This window comes from Arachis stenosperma, chromosome 8 (assembly GCF_014773155.1).
Source record: "Arachis stenosperma cultivar V10309 chromosome 8, arast.V10309.gnm1.PFL2, whole genome shotgun sequence".
Lineage (NCBI taxonomy): Eukaryota > Viridiplantae > Streptophyta > Magnoliopsida > Fabales > Fabaceae > Arachis > Arachis stenosperma.
Window position 1 is genome coordinate 12,695,430 of NC_080384.1, and position 10,963 is coordinate 12,706,392.

A 10,963-nucleotide genomic window follows, 5' to 3' on the forward strand; every position below is an offset into this window, starting at 1 on the left:
CAAGTTGTTCCAAGTAAAAAAACTTGCTTCATCAAGCTTGTCACCGATCGGCATAAACTTTTGAGAATTATTTGTGAGAAGAGAAAGATTGTTAATCATGGTAAGAATTTTGGAAGATGTAATTCTGGTGAATTTATTTCTGAATCGGAGCCTTACTCTAATACTATGTTAGGCACCAGAAATTAAGGATGAAGAAGGCAAAGATTGATGATGAACGCAGCAGAGGAGATTCTACAACAGTAACAATAAAATTGGTATTGTGTATTCTCATTTAATGAAATAGAAAAAATGTATCTTATACATAAAATAGATCACATAATTCTATATATAAAACCCAATCCTTCATGACCCAATAATAAGATAATAATAGAATTGGTTAGTTAAAACAGAATCTTAACACAATAAATTTTAATTTTTTTATTTAGTCAAATTATTTCAATAATTCTATTATTTTATACTCAACATCTATAATTATAAGTATCATTTGACTATACTTTAAAAATGATATAACCTTACTTCTATTTTAAATAAAAAATCATCCCAATGAAAGATATCATCAAAAAGAATAAATTTGACGAAAACCAAAAGAAAATTGAGTTTCTTTCTAGCTAAGAGATATCATTAAGGAAACAAAATCAAAATTAAATTATTCACATTAGGAAAAGAGAATCAATATTAAATCTTGGATTTAGAGCTAATGGCATATGCTATTCAAAACATGAATGCAACTAACTCAATTATATGTTATAGGCTAGGAGCCTAGGACCACCGATTTCTTGGTTGCTGACATACTTCCATTTTACATAGGACAAGCTAGGACAGAGAGACATGAGAGTTAATGTTCCTTAAACACTGATTAGATTAAATGGTGACCCCAGCAATTATTCTATGAACTGTCTCCACATAGGTCATTATCCAAATCAACATCTAGAAGATAACCGTCCATATATGACAAATATTTAATTAATATTTTGCATAATTATTTGCTTTTTTAGTTTTATTATTAGAATTTATGATAATAATTTAAAAATAAATATTATATATAGATATTGTTGTGATAATTTATAAGCGTTGTATATAATATGATTTAAGGTACCATTTATCTATAAGTGTTAAACAAATTAAAAAATCATCAAATACTAAATACTTAATGTCTTATTATTAATAAAAATGGGTTAATAGTCAAATTATTTTCTAAAAAATAAAATATTTTTTAAATTTATTCTTGAAAGATTTTTTCAATTAAATTGATCTTTTAAAAACTGTGAATTAATCATATTTGTCCTCTAGTCACTCTATTAACAATTTTTTTCAAAAATTGATGTTGTAAAACGTTAATTGATAGATATAATATCTTATATGCCTAATTGGATATTGACCAAATATATTTATGAAAATTTATTAATTTAATCATTTTTTCAATTACAAAAATTATGTTCCTAATATAACCTAGTGACTAAATTGATAGATTTTCATAAACATATTTAGTCAACGTCTAATTGAACATGTTATGTGTTATATATGCTATTAGTTAACATTTCACATAATCAATCGTTGACGAAAATTGTGAGTGAAGTATTTGAATGACAGATATGATTAATTCATAATTTTTGAAGGACTAATTTAATTAAAAAAATCTTTTGAGGACAAATTTAAAGAATACCTTCTCTTTTAGAAATTAATTTGACTATTAACCCTAATAAAAATATCAATCAACATTAATCTAATTAATACATACATATTCTAATATATTCTCTAATAACTCCAAAAATAAGAGCTTAGGTTTTCTTTGTTGAAATTGTAATGCGTTTCTACTACTATATTAACACTTATATTGATAAAGTACATGGTAAATATTACTTCTTTATTCATAAATTATCCTCAAAGACACAAATTTTTAGATTTTAAAATTTTTTTATAATTTTTAAAAAAAATAAAAATAATTTTATATTTAGATATTTTATATAAAAATATATTTTTATCTAATAATTATATTTTAGTATAACAAGATAAAAATATTTATTTATTATTTATTATGTTAAAAATATTTTTTAGATTTTTAAAAAAATATAAATTATAACTTTTAAAAAATATATTTTTTATCTTTTTAGTATTTTTATTTTTATTATTAAAATTTTGTCAAATACACTAAACAATAAAAAAATTATTATTAAATTTTTTTTTAATAATTTAATAACACTCAAACAAACACTTTATTAATAATCGCATTACTTACGAAACTTGAACAACTTGGTGAGCAGAAAATATTATATATTGTTGTAGTAATTAATTAAATTTTAATAATTATAAAACCTTTTCAATATTAAAATATTATTAAATGTTTGTAAAAAAGATATGAAAATTATTTAATATCGTCTTTTTTATTAATAATTAAAAGAATATTTTGAAGCAATTTTAAAGGACAATTTTGATATGTAAATAATGTGTTAATAGAGAAATTCTCCACATATATGCATTTTTTTATACAAGTCTTTACAAGTGCACATTTTTCTTCTTCTTGCGCACGTTCTTCTTCCTCTTTCTCTTTTTTTTTTCGTATCTTGCATTCTCTTTCTCATTCTTCACATTTCACTGCACCTCCTTCTTCTTCTTGCTGCACGTTCTTCTTCTTTTTTTCTTTCGCTTCTTGCCTTCTCTTTCTCCTTCTTCAACCGTTACTGCACGTTTTCACTTCTTCTTCTTCTTCTTCTTCTTCTTCTTCTTCTTCTTCATTTACGTGCTTTTCTCTCTGTTTTCTTTCTTCGTTATTCTCGATTTTAATTGTTTTTTGACATCAAGCTCTGAAATCGTTTTTGAAGAAAAAGAAGGAGCAGAAGATGAGGAGGAGAAAGAGAAAGAGTTTTGAATTATGCATAAGGTGTACTTCAACGAATTTTGGATGTATTTCTTAAATTCTTTGGGTGTAGTTTTTGTAATCCTTTAGGTGTATTTCTATAATCGTTTGGGTGAGTTCCTATAACCGTTTGGGTGTATTTCTGTAATCTTTTTGGTGTATTTCTGTAATCGTTTGAGTGTATTTCTGTGTTTGGGTGTATTTCTGAAGTTCTATTATCTTTAAATTTGGCAAGAAATTCGTTTTCATGAAGGAAGAAGAAGAAGAGTCGTTTATAATGGATGGTGAGTAGTGCGCTTTGGAAATAGGAAGTGGTTGAATAACGTGCGTTTATTTACTCTTGAATGTAGAAGTGTAATGCGTGTTTTTTGTTGGGCTTGTATCAACTTATAAAATTTGTAAGTCAAAAAGATTTGTATATGTAGTAGGCCTCGTGTTAATATTAATATATATGGGAAAATTAATGTTAAGGATAACTAAGAGGGGTTAATTAAAACAAAGACCAAATTATATTGAAATTACTAAAATTATATCAGTTTTTTATATATAAATGTTAGTATCCCTTTCTTTCCTTCTCAATCTTTTTATTTATTTTTTCTTATTCAAAATCTTTATAATATCCCCTTTAAGTATTTCTTAAATCTCGTCATATATAGTCATCGATATTTTTTATAATAAAATTGTACAAAGACAGTTCACCAAAAGAAAAAAAATAATAAAGAACTACTGATAAAAAAAAAGTTTAATTATTCTATTAGTTTTTATAGTTTTATTAAATTTTTAATTAGATCTTTATATTTTTTTAATTGGTCTTTATACTATTTTTAATTTTACAATTATATTATTTTTATGTTATTAAAATTAACATAATATTTTTACTAAAATACATACGATCAAATATTTAATTAAGTTTTTAATTATAACTAAATACCATGAAAAAATATTCAGTTAACTCTAATATTTTTTTACATTAGGAAGAATTTAATTATAAAATTAAAGCAATATAAGACTAATTGAAAAAAAATTATAAAAATATAATTAAAAATTTGATAAAACTATTGAGACAAACAAAATAATTAAACAAAAAAAAAACCTATAACGACAATATTTTCTTCTCTTATCGATTCAAAGAAGGTTGGTTTTCAACATTAGTTGATTGATATTCTCAATTTATTTATAAATTATTTTGTCAATAATATTTTTTAAATTTTTTTTATCAGCAGTTAGATTTTGGATATTAAATTAGCAATTAATTTAATAATATATTTTTTAAAATAATCATATTAAATATATATTAAATATCAATCACTAAATTAATTATTGATATAAAATATATATTAAAAATAAATTAAATAATATATATTTATATAAATATATAATAAATAGTTTAATAATTAATTTTTTATATATATATCATTTTTTTTTCAAATTGTCTGAATATTTATTATAGTAATTTAGAGTCTATTTGAGAAGCTTCAAGAATTTTTTTTTTGAGTTTTTGATTTATGAAAAGTAATAATATTAATATTTGGTACAATTTTCAAAACTAAATGATAACTTTCTAAAAAGTTATTTAAGTGTTTATAAAGAAGTTTTTAAAAAAAATTTCATAATAAAAAATTTTGGATTTAGATCCTATAAAGTTTGAATTTCACTTTAGAGAGTAAAATTTGATCTCTCACCATTTATTTCATATGTGGAACCAAGAATAAATATGAAAGAAAAATCATTTAAAAGTAAAAAATCAAACTTTACTCTTTAAAGTGAAATTAAAACTTTAGAAGATTTAAATCCAAAAATTTTTCATCACATTTTTTTAAAAATAAGTATTTTTAAAATTAAAAAATCAAAAATAAAATAATTTATTTGTAAACTATTTTTAATATAAATATTTATTATTTAAACTATTTTTTAATTTAAAAATTGTTTACTCAAATTGGATCACAGTGATTATTGAACGTACATGGATTTTGTTGTGATAAAAGTGGATGACCATGGATAACCACGCAAGACTTAGGTAGATTTCATTCTCAAGACTAAATGAATCCATTTACAAGACAAATGGAAATAAATGAAAGTTGAAAGTGGTATCATTCTTCATGTATAAATAGCAAGCATCCTCGTATGCTTTTACACACACAGCAATAACAAATATTCCTACTTTTCTCTTCTTTCATATATTATTATAAAGTCTGATTCTATTTCTCTCTCTTTTTCTTTACGGTGAAAAGCAAGTAATAAGAAATCTATTATCTCTTTATGTTACAATCAAACACTCTTCTCCTTATATTTCTACTACAATTTGTTCTCTTCTTTTATTTTATAAGTATTTTAAATTCTATTTTCTATTACTCTTTACATATAATATTAATAGCAATATTAACCATCTTTATTATATTTAGATAGTAACAATAAACAAATGCAATTCTCTCTTTCTTTATTTTTAATACTTTTTCTTATCTTTGTATATATATACACAATACAACATATAATATTATTATATATATATAAATATTATTGAGCTAATTATATTAATAATAGAATCTTCTATTTATACATCTTTATTTTATATATCTTTTATTTATTTTACAACACGTTATCAGCACGAGACTCTGATCAAATTTTTAGGAAGACTCAGGTAATATTTTCATTATGTCGAAGCTCTCTCATCTTGAATTCAATGCTCTTGATATATCTGGAAATAATTATTTATCATGGATATTAGATGCTGAAATCCATCTTGATTCAATGGATCTTGGAGATACCATTAAGGCTGAAAATAATGCATCCCAGAAGGATAAAGCCAAAGCCATGATTTTTCTTCGTCGTCATCTTGACGAGGAATTGAAAAATGAATATCTCACATTAAAAGATCCTGCAGATCTTTGGAAAGACCTTGAAGAAAGGTACAATCATCAGAAAACGGTGATACTTCCTCAAGCCCGGTATGAATGGACGCATTTGCGTTTACAAGATTTTAAATCTATAAATGAATATAATTCTGCAATGTTTCGAATCACCTCACGAATGAAATTATGTGGGGAAAAAATAACTGATCATGATATGTTGGAGAAAACTTTCTCAACCTTCCATGCCTCGAATGTGCTCCTGCAGCAGCAGTATCGAGAAAAAGGGTTTAAAAAATATTCTGAGTTAATTTCTTGCCTTCTTGTTGCCGAACGCAACAATGAGTTGTTATTGAAAAATCATGAAGCGCGCCCAGCTGGCGCCGCCCCATTTCCTGAAGTAAATGCGGCAAATCATTACCCCAGAAGAGGTAAATGGCAAGCTTTTAATAACAAGAAAAATTATGGAAGGAAAAAGAATTATGTTCAAAAGAGAGGATCTCACCAGAAGTGGGACAAAGAAAGGAATATCGGGCAGAATAAATTAACCGAGGAGAAGTGTTTCCGCTGTGGTGGAAAGGGCCATTGGTCATGTACCTGTCGTACCCCAAGGCACCTAGTCGATCTTTACCAGGCATCTTTGAAAAAGAACGACAAAGGAAAGGAAACAAATTTTGTTTCAAATGATGCTGAGAACTCCACCACTCATTATGATGTATCTGATTTTTTTGAGGATCCTGAAGGAAATATTGGTCATTTGATCAATGATGGAATAGTTTAATATGTGGGATTGTGAAGTATCTATGTAAATAAATAATGTAAAGAACTTATTGTTAAGTTTTATTTTCTATGTATTTAAGTTTCAAATGTGATGTACATAAATAATGAAATATTAATGTTTATGAATTTTGAAATCAATAAATATGTCATGTTTTTAAAATAAAATTTTAGTATATGACATTATTTTATGTGCAGTATTTTTTTAGAAAAATAATTCTGATCAAGTAATCAATTTAACTGTGCATACTACTCATTTTATTATTATTTGTTTTTGAAGAATGGCAAGGATATGTAATGAAGATGTATGCCTTGCGGATAGTGCAAGTTCGCACACTATTCTCAAAAGTGATATATTTTACCCATCTTTGCCAAAAGAGGAATATGTTAACACTATTATTGGCTCAGGCAATGTGATAGAAGGCTCCGGAAGAGCTATAATTTTGTTTCCTGGAGGAACAAAATTTATAATAAATAATGCACTATTATCTACCAAGTCTCTGAGGAACTTGTTAAGTTTCAAAGATATTCGCCGAAATGGATATCATGTTGAAACTATGAATGAGGGAAATCATGAGTATTTATATATCACAACTCATGATTCAAATAAGAAAGTTATATTAGAAAAATTACCCTCACTTTCATCTGGGTTGTATTATACCAAGATTAGTGCAATTGAATCACATGCCACTGTAAACCAGAAGTTTACTAGCCCAAATGAATTCATAACTTGGCACGACCGATTGGGTCATCCGGGAACAACCATGATGAGGAGAATTATTGAAAACTCTCATGGACATTCACTAAAGAACTAGAAGATTCTTAAAACTAGTGAATTTTGTTGTGCTGCATGTTCTCAGGGAAAGTTAATTTTAAGGCCATCACCAGTAAAGATTGGATTTGAGTCTCCTGAATTCCTAGAAAGGATTCAAGGTGATATATGTGGACCTATTCATCCACCATGTGGATCTTTTAGATATTTTATGGTCCTGATAGACGCATCTTCGAGATGATCACATGTGTGCTCATTATCTTCTCGCAACCTGGCGTTTGCGAGATTACTGGCTCAAATTATTCGATTAAAAGCACAATTTCCAGAAAATCCAATTAAAGCAATTCGTCTTGATAATGCTGGTGAATTTACTTCCCAAGCTTTTGATGCTTATTGTATGGCTAATGGAATAAGTGTTGAACATCCAGTAGCTTATGTTCACACACAAAATGGGTTAGCAGAATCACTTATTAAGCGCCTCCAATTAATTGCTAGACCCTTGCTTATGAGAACAAATCTCCCAACCTCGGTTTGGGGGCATGCCATTTTACATGCCGCAGCACTTATTCGTTTGAGGCCAACGAGTTATAATCAATTCTCTCCTATGCAATTAGCTTTTGGCCAGCAGCCAAATGTTTCCCATTTAAGAATATTTGGGTGTGCAATATATGTTTCCATTGCACCACCTAATCGCACCAAAATGGGACCCCAAAGAAAATTGGGAATATATGTTGGATATGATTCTCCCTCTATAGTGAGGTATCTTGAGATACAAACTGGAGATGTATTTAAAGCCAGGTTTGCGGATTGTCATTTTGATGAATCAAAATTTCCAACATTAGGGGGAGAGAATAAGCTTCCTGAAAAGGAACTTAATTGGAATGCATCATCGTTGATGCATTTAGATCCTCGATAAGGGCAATGTGAACTAGAAGTTCAAAAGATTATACATTTGCAAAGAATAGCAAATGAATTGCCTGATGCATTTTCCGATACAAAGAGGATAACCAATCTTATATACCAGCGGAAAATGCCTCAATTCGAATTGACGTCCCAGTAGGACAAGTAGCCACTGAAGCAAATTCACGCCAGAAGCGTGGCAGGGCGGAAAATGCCCCAATTCGAATTGATGTCCCAGTAGGACAAATAGCCACGGAAGCAAATACACGCCAGAAGCGTGGCAGGCCTGTCGGTTCCAAAGACAAAAATCCTCGAAAGAGAAAAGAGGTAAAATGTTCCTGTTGAAAAAGACATAGTAGAGACACCTGCAGTTGTCCAATTCTGATATAACGCCAGAAGACGTCAGGTACCTGAAAATTGTGAAAATGACGAGATCTCGATAAATTATGTCTTTACAGGAGAGAAATGGACCGAAATAAGACAATTGTCAATGAAATATTTGCATATAATGTGGCATTAGATATCATGCATGAAAGTAAGGATCTTGAGCCAAGATCAGTCGAAGAATGTCGACAAAGAAATGATTGGCCAAAATGGGAAGCAGCCATGAAGGCTGAATTAGACTCACTTGCAAAACGTGAAGTCTTTGGACCTGTAGTCCGTACACCTGCAGATGTAAAACCTGTTGGATACAAATGGGTATTTGTGTGAGAAAACGAAATGAGAAAAATGAAGTTGTGCGCTATAAAGCCCGACTTGTGGCACAAGGTTTTTCACAAAGACCCGGTATAGATTATGAAGAAACGTATTCCCCTGTAGTGGATGCGATAACTTTGCATTATTTGGTCAGTTTATCTGCATATCATAAACTGCATATGCATTTAATGGATGTGGTAACAGCCTATTTATACGGCTCATTAGATCGGGATATCTATATGAAAGTCCCTGAAAGATTAAAGATATCTAAACCATCCAATGAATATTCACAAGGGCTATACTCAGTCAAATTACAAAGATCTTTATATGGTCTAAAGCAATCTGGACGAATGTGGTATAATCGTCTTACTGAGTATCTGGCAAAAAATGGATTTAAGAATGATGATATCTGCCCATGTGTTTTTATAAAGAAAACTATATCTGGGTTCATTATAATTGCTGTGTACGTTGATGATTTAAATATCATTGGGACTCCTGAAGAGATTCCAACAATTATAAAAACTCTAAAAGAAGAGTTTGAGATGAAAGATCTTGGAAGAACTAAATTTTGTCTCGGCCTGCAGATCGAGCATATAAAAAGTGGGATCTTTATTCATCAAACAACATACACAGAAAAGATCTTGAAGAGATTTTATATGGATAAGTCACATCCATTAAGTACTCCAATGATTGTAAGATCTTTAGATGTGAAAAAGGATCAATTCCGTCCTAAAGAAGAGAATGAAGATATCCTTGGTCCTGAAGTACCATATCTTAGTGCCATTGGAGCGCTAATGTATCTTGCTAATAATACGCGACCTGACATATCATTTGCTGTGAATTTACTAGCAAGATATAGTTCCTCTCCAACCAGAAGACATTGGAGTGGAATCAAACAAATTTTTCGATATCTTCATGGAACGGTTGATATGGGATTGCTTTATCCCTATGGATCCAAGTCACAACTAGTTGGCTATGCAGATGCTGGATACTTGTCTGATCCACATAAAGGGAGATCTCAAACAGGATACCTGTTCACATATGGCGGTACAGCTATATCTTGGAGGTCCACGAAACAGACGATTGCTGCAACATCCTCTAATCATGCTGAAATACTGGCGATTCATGAAGCTAGTCGCGAGTGTTTTTGGCTGAGGAGTCTGATTCAATATATTCTATCATCATGTGGACTGATTGATCATAAGATAGCTCCAACCGTCCTGTTTGAAGATAATACAGCATGCATTACTCAACTTAAGGGTGGATACATCAAAGGTGATAGAACAAAGCATATTTCTCCTAAATTCTTCTTCACTCATGATCTTCAAAATCAAGGGACGATTGATGTCCAACAGATCCGCTCAAGCGACAATCTGGCAGATTTATTTACAAAGTCACTCCCAAAATCCTCCTTTGAAAGATTGGTACATGAGATTGGGATGCGTCGATTTCGAGACATTAAATGATGTCGACAAGAGGGGGAGACTGTACTCTTTTTTCCTTGGACAGGTTTTTTTCCCATTGGGTTTTTCTTGACAATGTTTTTAATGAGGCAGTCCCTATCACTAAAGGATATTGTACTCTTTTTCCTTCACTAAGGTTTTTTTTTCCCACTGGGTTTTTTTTTAGTAAGGTTTTAACGAGGCAATAATCCTAAATGGTCATCCAAGGGGGAGTGTTGTGATAAAAGTGGATGACCATGGATAACCACGCAAGACTTAGGTGGATTTCATTCTCAAGACTAAATGAATCCATTTACAAGACAAATGGAAATAAATGAAAGTTGAAAGTGGTATCATTCTTCATGTATAAATAGCAAGCATCCTCGTATGCTTTTACACACACAGCAATAACAAATATTCCTACTTTTCTCTTCTTTCATATATTATTATAAAGTCTGATTCTATTTCTCTCTCTTTTTCTTTACGGTGAAAAGCAAGTAATAAGAAATCTATTCTCTCTTTATGTTACAATCAAACACTCTTCTCCTTATATTTCTACTACAATTTGTTCTCTTCTTTTATTTTATAAGTATTTTAAATTCTATTTTCTATTACTCTTTACATATAATATTAATAGCAATATTAACCATCTTTATTATATTTAGATAGTAACAAT